The following is an 8,518-nucleotide window of genomic DNA, read 5'->3' on the forward strand; positions in this document are numbered from 1 at the left end:
CATAAAGCTGTCGTATTCTTTTTACATTTTTACATTCAACCAACCCATCCACGATTTTATACATCAGCTGGCATGATGGACTCTGTCACAAGGACTTTACAAAGGAAAACAATGCAAAGCTCGTGAAAGCGAAATGCGAAAACATGAGCCCGATTCTCCGAGCAGGAGGTTCGGTTTTGCGGTTGTCGATAGACGGGATCATGCTAAGCTGGATTTCTACTTTTCTTACATACCGTTACAGTTTAAAAGTGACGCGCATTTCCCGTGTCTCTTGTTTTCGTAAAAGGTTAATCACAAAACGTACTGTTTCAGTTAGGTTTTTCTGTTTAATATAAAATTCAATTTATTTGCATAAAGGATAGTTGTATGTAAGACTGGCATACCAGAAAACTGAAGAGTGAGAAAGAGAGAAAGCTGTGTGTGTGTGTGTGTGTGTTGTAATAAAAACATTATGGGGTGCCAAGTTGAACCCCATATATTATGATGACCTAAAAAAGAGAGTTTTCAAAATGAGAAATAATTATGACGTCCTGCATTCTGCAGACTGACCCAGGATAGGGGTGCAGTCAGTTATCAGGGTTTGGACCTGAAAGGGGTGGGCTCAGGAGGGCGGGAACATCACAGGTAGAAGGAGTGTCAATCATCCGTTCTGCAAATGGAAAAAGAGAAAAGGTGTTAAGCAACAGTGCCACCTTCTGGGTCAGCGTGCAATGACCACTACGTGAGCCCTGAGGTTGTGTCCCAAACATGCATGTGTGATTATATATATATATATATACATATATCATTGCATTCGTAGTGTGAGTCTCGACCTGAATTGTGTGGATGGTTACCTACCAGGTAACGCTTGTGGCTGGTCTGCCATTCGGCTAACATTCGCCACGGTGCCCTCTTCAGTTGCGAGAAGCAGATCATGGAATGTTGCATAGTTTACTGTCAAATAATGCAAATTGCATACTCTTTGCATTATTTTACAGCAAAATATGCAACACATATATATATATATATATATATATATATATATATATATATATATATATCCATCCATCCATTGTCCAACCCGCTGAATCCGAACACAGGGTCACGGGGGTCTGCTAGAGCCAATCCCAGCCAACATAGGGCACAAGGCAGGAAACAAACCCCGGGCAGGGTGCCAACCCACCGCAGGGGACACACGCACACCCACACACCAAGCACACACTAGGGACAATTTCGGATTGCCAGTGCACCTAACCGGCATGTCTTTGGACTGTGGGAGGAAACTGGAGGAAACCCACACAGACACGGGGAGAATATATATATATATATATATATATATATACAAATACAAAAACATACTGTATATAGAAATGTAAATGTACATACATACATGTGAGGGGGAGTCAAGCTAAAGTTAGAAAATGGGATTTATCATAAAATGGAACGAACCTTCACAAAACTGATCATGTCAATTCTCAATGTCATTTCCACACTTCTCAATGCACTTGTGCCACCCGCAATAATGCAAAGAGTACGTGACACATGTTTCGCCCTTATTTGGGTTCATCAGGTGTACACACTCTACTGCTCCCCACTCGGGGATCGAACCCCGAAAATTAGCATCAGAGACGAAGTCCCTTCATGCTGCTCCACAGCGTGTAGTTCGTTTATTTGACAGCCCGTAGATCTGAGTAATTACATTTATTGCATTCATAGTCTGAGTCCCAACCTGATTTGCCGAATGGCAGACCAACCACAAGTGTTACCTGGTAGGTAACCTCCCATACAAATCAGGTCGGGACTCAGACTATGAATGCAATGAATATATATATACAGTGGGGCAAAAAAGTATTTAGTCAGCCACCAATTGTGCAAGTTCTCCCACTTAAAAAGATGAGAGAGGCCTGTACTTTTCATCATAGGTATACCTCAACTATGAGAGAAAAAATGAGAAAAAAAAATCCAGAAAATCACATTGTCTGATTTTAAAGAATTTATTTGCAAATTATGGTGGAAAATAAGTATTTGGTCACCTACAAACAAGCAAGATTTCTGGCTCTCACAGACCTGTAACTTCTTCTGTAAGAGGCTCCTCTGTCCTCCACTCGTCACCTGTATTAATGGCACCTGTTTGAACTCGTTATCAATATAAAAGACACCTGTCCACAACCTCAAACAGTCACACTCCAAACTCCACTATGGCCAAGACCAAAGAGCTGTCAAAGGACACCAGAAACAAAATTGTAGACCTGCACCAGGCTGGGAAGACTGAATCTGCAATAGGTAAGCAGCTTGGTGTGAAGAAATCAACTGTGGGAGCAATTATTAGAAAATGGAAGACATACAAGACCACTGATAATCTCCCTCGATCTGGGGCTCCACGCAAGATCTCACCCCGTGGGGTTAAAATGATCACAAGAACGGTGAGCAAAAATCCCAGAACCACACGGGGGGACCTAGTGAATGACCTGCAGAGAGCTGGGACCAAAGTAACAAAGGCTACCATCAGTAACACACTACGCCGCCAGGGACTCAAATCCTGCAGTGCCAGACGTGTCCCCCTGCTTAAGCCAGTACATGTGCAGGCCCGTCTGAAGTTTACTAGAGAGCGTTTGGATGATCCAGAAGAGGACTGGGAGAATGTCATATGGTCAGATGAAAAAAACTCTACTTGTCGTGTTTGGAGGAGAAAGAATGCTGAGTTGCATCCAAAGAACACCATACCTACTGTAGAGCATGCAGGTGGAAACATCATGCTTTGGGTCTGTTTTTCTGCAAAGGGACCAGGACGACTGATCCGTGTAAAGGAAAGAATGAATGGGGCCATGTATCGTCAGATTTTGAGTGAAAACCTCCTTCCATCAGCAAGGGCATTGAAGATGAAACGTGGCTGGGTCTTTCAGCATGACAATGATCCCAAACACACCGCCCGGGTAACAAAGGAGTGGCTTCATAAGAAGCATTTCAAGGTCCTGGAGTGGCCTAGCCAGTCTGCAGATCTCAACCCCATAGAAAATCTTTAGAGGGAGTTGAAAGTCCGTGTTGCCCAGCGACAGCCCCAAAACATCACTGCTCTAGAGGAGATCTGCATGGAGGAATGGGCCAAAATACCAGCAACAGTGTGTGAAATCCTTGTGAAGACTTACAGAAAACGTTTGACCTCTGTCATTGCCAACAAAGGGTATGTAACAAAGTATTGAGATGAACTTTTGTTATTGACCAAATACTTTTTTTCCCCACCATAATTTGCAAATAAATTCTTCAAAAATCAGACAATGTGATTTTCTGGATTTTTTTTTCTCATTTTGTCTCTCATGGTTGAGGTGTACCTATGATGGAAATTACAGGCCTCTCTCATCTTTTTAAGTGGGAGAACTTGTACAATTGGTGGCTGACTAAATACTTTTTTGCCCCACTGTATATATATATATATATATATATATATATATATATATATATATATATATATATATATATTATATATATATATATATATATATATATATATATATATATATATATATATAGTGGTGAAATAACCCACAAGAAAATGCACAAACATGTCCCCGTATATTGTCTGATGAACAAAGATGAAAATAAGGCCAAAAAGAAATCAAAATTGATCACAATCAACATATACAGTCAGAATCATGGCGTTTATATAACGAAATAAGAAAACATGGTGGGAGGAAGTGACACAATGTCATTGAGAATGGCCGGAAGTGTCGTCATCAAGAATGGCAGGAAGTGAAGTCATTATGGCAGAGCCGGAAGTGATGTCATCGGAGATGGCTGGAAAGTGATGCTACTGTGCAGGAACCAGAAGTGATGTCACGGATGTTTTGTTGTGTGAGATTGTGGCCATTTTGTGAGACCAGACGTAAGGTAGGTTGATTATGCTTTTTTTTTCTTTATTTCTGCAGACAAAGAGAGTGAGACACCAATGCACATAACCAATCCCTCATCTCGCGAAATATCACACACCTTAGGATTTGATGGCTGCTTCCTAAGCGTGCGTGTGTGACAATATACTCTATATATATATATATTGGACATATATAAATGAAAGACCTGTGTGCATATGGAGCAGTCTACTCTGCTCATTGTCAACCACAGCCACTAGATGGCGCTTGCATACACTTTTACATTTTTTCAGTGCCTGCATGCACCTCACTTCTCACTAGGAAAGACCTGTGTGCAGAAAGCGACATTGTGCTGATGACACAGGTGAAGAGACACAACCTCGAAATGAAGCAAACGTCACAGCTCGGCAATGTGCAAGTGAAACACCTCAGCAAGAGAGAGGAAGGCTTGAAGTCTTCACTAAAAACTTTGTCTATCTGGGGGTATTTTCTCAGACAAAGATTAATAGGACTCGTATGCCAGAGATACTGCTAAAATATGGCATCACCGTTGTCTTTTTATGAAAGCCAGTGGGGCAGCATGCACAGGTGGGTCCACGTCCACTGTACTGGGTAAATTATCTTAAGAGTTATCTTAAGGTCCTGAAGACCACAGGCAGCTAGTATAAATACTGTTTATGTATATATCTATACTAGATGTATCCCGTGGCTGCGCCCACATAATAATGAAACAGGACACACTTTAAAAATCAATAGACGTTGCCATTGTATCTGATCGTGTTCAGCTCTGACAGGAGAGCGTCCCCCACGTGGGGAGAAAAGCACATGGCCGTGATATGTCTGGCAATCAGCAGCTACCCTCTAAAACACACGGAGCTCTGATCTCCCTCACAAAAACGCCAAACTTTACTCAAACAGGTACCGCTAGCTAATCGGAGGCAACACGTGGCGAGACGTACAGCGACTCGAACAGAGGCTGGCGAGTGAATGAGGAAGGCTGTTAACATATAAATATAAAATGCTCTCAATTGAAAGATGTGTTCCCTTTGTTAAGTGCTTGCGTGATTTTGGTGCACGGTGGTGCGCATGTGCATGTAAAAGATTTTTTTTTATATACAGTGGTGTGAAAAACTATTTGCCCCCTTCCTGATTTCTTATTCTTTTGCATGTTTGTCACACAAAATGTTTCTGATCATCAAACACATTTAACCATTAGTCAAATATAACACAAGTAAACACAAAATGCAGTTTTTAAATGGTGGTTTTTATTATTTAGGGAGAAAAAAAAATCCAAACCTACATGGCCCTGTGTGAAAAAGTAATTGCCCCCTTGTTAAAAAATAACCTAACTGTGGTGTATCACACCTGAGTTCAATTTCCGTAGCCACCCCCAGGCCTGATTACTGCCACACCTGTTTCAATCAAGAAATCACTTAAATAGGAGCTGCCTGACACAGAGAAGTAGACCAAAAGCACCTCAAAAGCTAGACATCATGCCAAGATCCAAAGAAATTCAGGAACAAATGAGAACAGAAGTAACTGAGATCTATCAGTCTGGTAAAGGTTATAAAGCCATTTCTAAAGCTTTGGGACTCCAGCGAACCACAGTGAGAGCCATTATCCACAAATGGCAAAAAACATGGAACAGTGGTGAACCTTCCCAGGAGTGGCCGGCCGACCAAAATTACCCCAAGAGCGCAGAGACGACTCATCCGAGAGGTCACAAAAGACCCCAGGACAACGTCTAAAGAACTGCAGGCCTCACTTGCCTCAATTAAGGTCAGTGTTCACGACTCCACCATAAGAAAGAGACTGGGCAAAAACGGCCTGCATGGCAGATTTCCAAGATGCAAACCACTGTTAAGCAAAAAGAACATTAGGGCTCGTCTCAATTTTGCTAAGAAACATCTCAATGATTGCCAAGACTTTTGGGAAAATACCTTGTGGACTGATGAGTCAAAAGTTGAACTTTTTGGAAGGCAAATGTCCCGTTACATCTGGCGTAAAAGGAACACAGCATTTCAGAAAAAGAACATCATACCAACAGTAAAATATGGTGGTGGTAGTGTGATGGTCTGGGGTTGTTTTGCTGCTTCAGGACCTGGAAGGCTTGCTGTGATAGATGGAACCATGAATTCTACTGTCTACCAAAAAATCCTGAAGGAGAATGTCCGGCCATCTGTTCGTCAACTCAAGCTGAAGGGATCTTGGGTGCTGCAACAGGACAATGACCCAAAACACACCAGCAAATCCACCTCTGAATGGCTGAAGAAAAACAAAATGAAGACTTTGGAGTGGCCTAGTCAAAGTCCTGACCTGAATCCAATTGAGATGCTATGGCATGACCTTAAAAAGGCGGTTCATGCTAGAAAACCCTCAAATAAAGCTGAATTACAACAATTTTGCAAAGATGAGTGGGCCAAAATTCCTCCAGAGCGCTGTAACAGACTCATTGCAAGTTATCGCAAACGCTTGATTGCAGTTATTGCTGCTAAGGGTGGCCCAACCAGTTATTAGGTTCAGGGGGCAATTGCTTTTTCACACAGGGCCATGTAGGTTTGGATTTTTTTTCTCCCTAAATAATAAAAACCACCATTTACAAAGTGCATTTTGTGTTTACTTGTGTTATATTTGACTAATGGTTAAATGTGTTTGATGATCAGAAACATTTTGTGTGACAAACATGCAAAAGAATAAGAAATCAGGAAGGGGGCAAATAGTTTTTCACACCACTGTATATAATTAAAAGGAGACTGCATGACCGGTGTATTTTACGCCGGTCAAGAAGCTTCAGAGAGTGTTGTTATTCTTCCAACATCAATATATTACCCAAGCGTACGCTGTTAATAGTTTTCTTACCTTCTCAAGGACATTTAGTTTACATGTCAACAGGTTATGGGCCCAGGACACGCGTGAGTTAATTGGCAAGAAGTTTTGAGTAAAACGGCATGGCGGGTACTGCAGAAGCACGGGCTACTGGACTTGAAAAGAGAGAACAGGGTAACCGATGGAGTAGGTTAGTGCTCGATGGAGAAGAAAAGAACTATGAACTGTGGGAAACAACATTTTTTTTTTGGCCAACTGTGGTTACAAGGGTTTAAAGAGACGATACTGCACGAGCCAAGAAGTTATGAAGACACGGAGAAATACAGTGTCTGTGCATCTACGCATGTCAAGAAAGGCCCCGCCCCCCTGCTCTCGGCCCACAGCCACTCTGTTGGATAAATACATCGGTACCGCAAGCGAACTCTGGTACTTAGCGTGATGAGAGAAGTCGCAAAATCAACCGGAAACTTCAAGCAAATTATAGAAAACAACCCGATCTAAATCCGTTAAGTAATTCTCTCCTGAAAAGCGGACAGACGTACAGACATAATGCGCTTGGACCATGGAATTTTTAAAAACGTTTTTTGTTAGCGAGCACCAATGGGCCAAGGGTAACCGACATTCCAAATTTCAAGTCCCAAGTCCTCATGGTTCGGGAGATTTCGTGATGAGTGAATCAGTGGTATTTGGCTTTTATATATAGAGATAAACAATTGTGTGTGTCCTGCGGTGGGCCGGCGCCCTGCCCCGGGTTTGTTCCTGCCTTGCGCCCTGCGTTGGCTGGGATTGGCTTTAGCAGACACCCGTGAACCTGTATTCGGATTCAGCGGGTTGGAAAATGGATGGATGGATAAACAATTGGTATTTCAGATGAGCCATTTGAAAGGTGCTGTATAAACACACACTGTACGACTTAAGCCTACGTCACAGTGGACGACTTTTTCAGTGAATTTCAGGCGTCCACTTCATTTACGTAATCTTAGCGAGTCGGAGGCAGTCGGCTGTGCTTTCCATGTAGCCGATCGTCTAATGTGACAAACACAACGACTGAGACCAACAGTTTTGCGACCGGCTATGGTGAAATCAAACAGGTTTGACTTCGTCATTAGTTGGCGCGCTGACAACCAAATGAGCCAATGAATGCTCCTCAAGAGGTACAATGCAAAGGACGTTGTAACGAATTGAGGAGATGTTTTGGACCTCACAAATAGAAGAAGAGCCCGTGTGTCTGACGTTTCGTATTTGACATTTAAAGGGCAGAGACTGCAGATTAACCCTCTGTAGTTTGTAATTCTTTGTAAACCAGCACGCTATTGGCTATCAGTAAATGGGGCGATAGGACTGTAATGGAAGACCAGCGCTCGGTCGGTAATTGTGACGCGGGTTGTGATTTAACAGTCGTGTAATTTGACGAGGTGCAACGACGCGATCAGAGACTGTGATCTTGCAAATCTGACATACCCCATGACAATATGTGACGTAATGTGACATGTACTCAATAGGGATATTGAAGGAACACCAGAGCTGTTAACTTTTATATTTTGCAGCGATGTTAAGAGTTTGTTATGCTGTCGCAGGCTGTGCTGGTTATGAAAGGCACCACAGTATATGAAATGAAGAGTAACGGATTACCGCAACATGGTATTGCAGTACAATACGCGCACATTTTTTTTTTATTACATTTTCTCTTCCTAAAGGCACTTTCCTGGCTTTTTTTGGCTGCTGCCAGGACAGGCTCTAGTGCCCCCTGATCCTGAACCATACTCAAATATATGTTTAGAATAATCCACAAAATGTTTATTTGAAGATTACTCTTTAGAAGTGCAAAGCTCAGCCCTTCACGGCTGCAG

At 42.3% G+C, this 8,518-nt stretch overlaps 1 protein-coding gene across 1 annotated transcript in view; it reads left to right on the top strand.

Moving 5' to 3' along the window:
- The window catches only part of pde11a (phosphodiesterase 11a), a 428,873-nt gene that overhangs the window by 93,216 nt on the left and 327,139 nt on the right, over nt 1–8,518 (top strand). The gene's annotated exons all lie outside the window — the stretch shown is intronic.

This window comes from Erpetoichthys calabaricus, chromosome 8 (genome assembly GCF_900747795.2).
Source record: "Erpetoichthys calabaricus chromosome 8, fErpCal1.3, whole genome shotgun sequence".
Classification (NCBI taxonomy): Eukaryota; Metazoa; Chordata; class Cladistia; order Polypteriformes; family Polypteridae; genus Erpetoichthys; species Erpetoichthys calabaricus.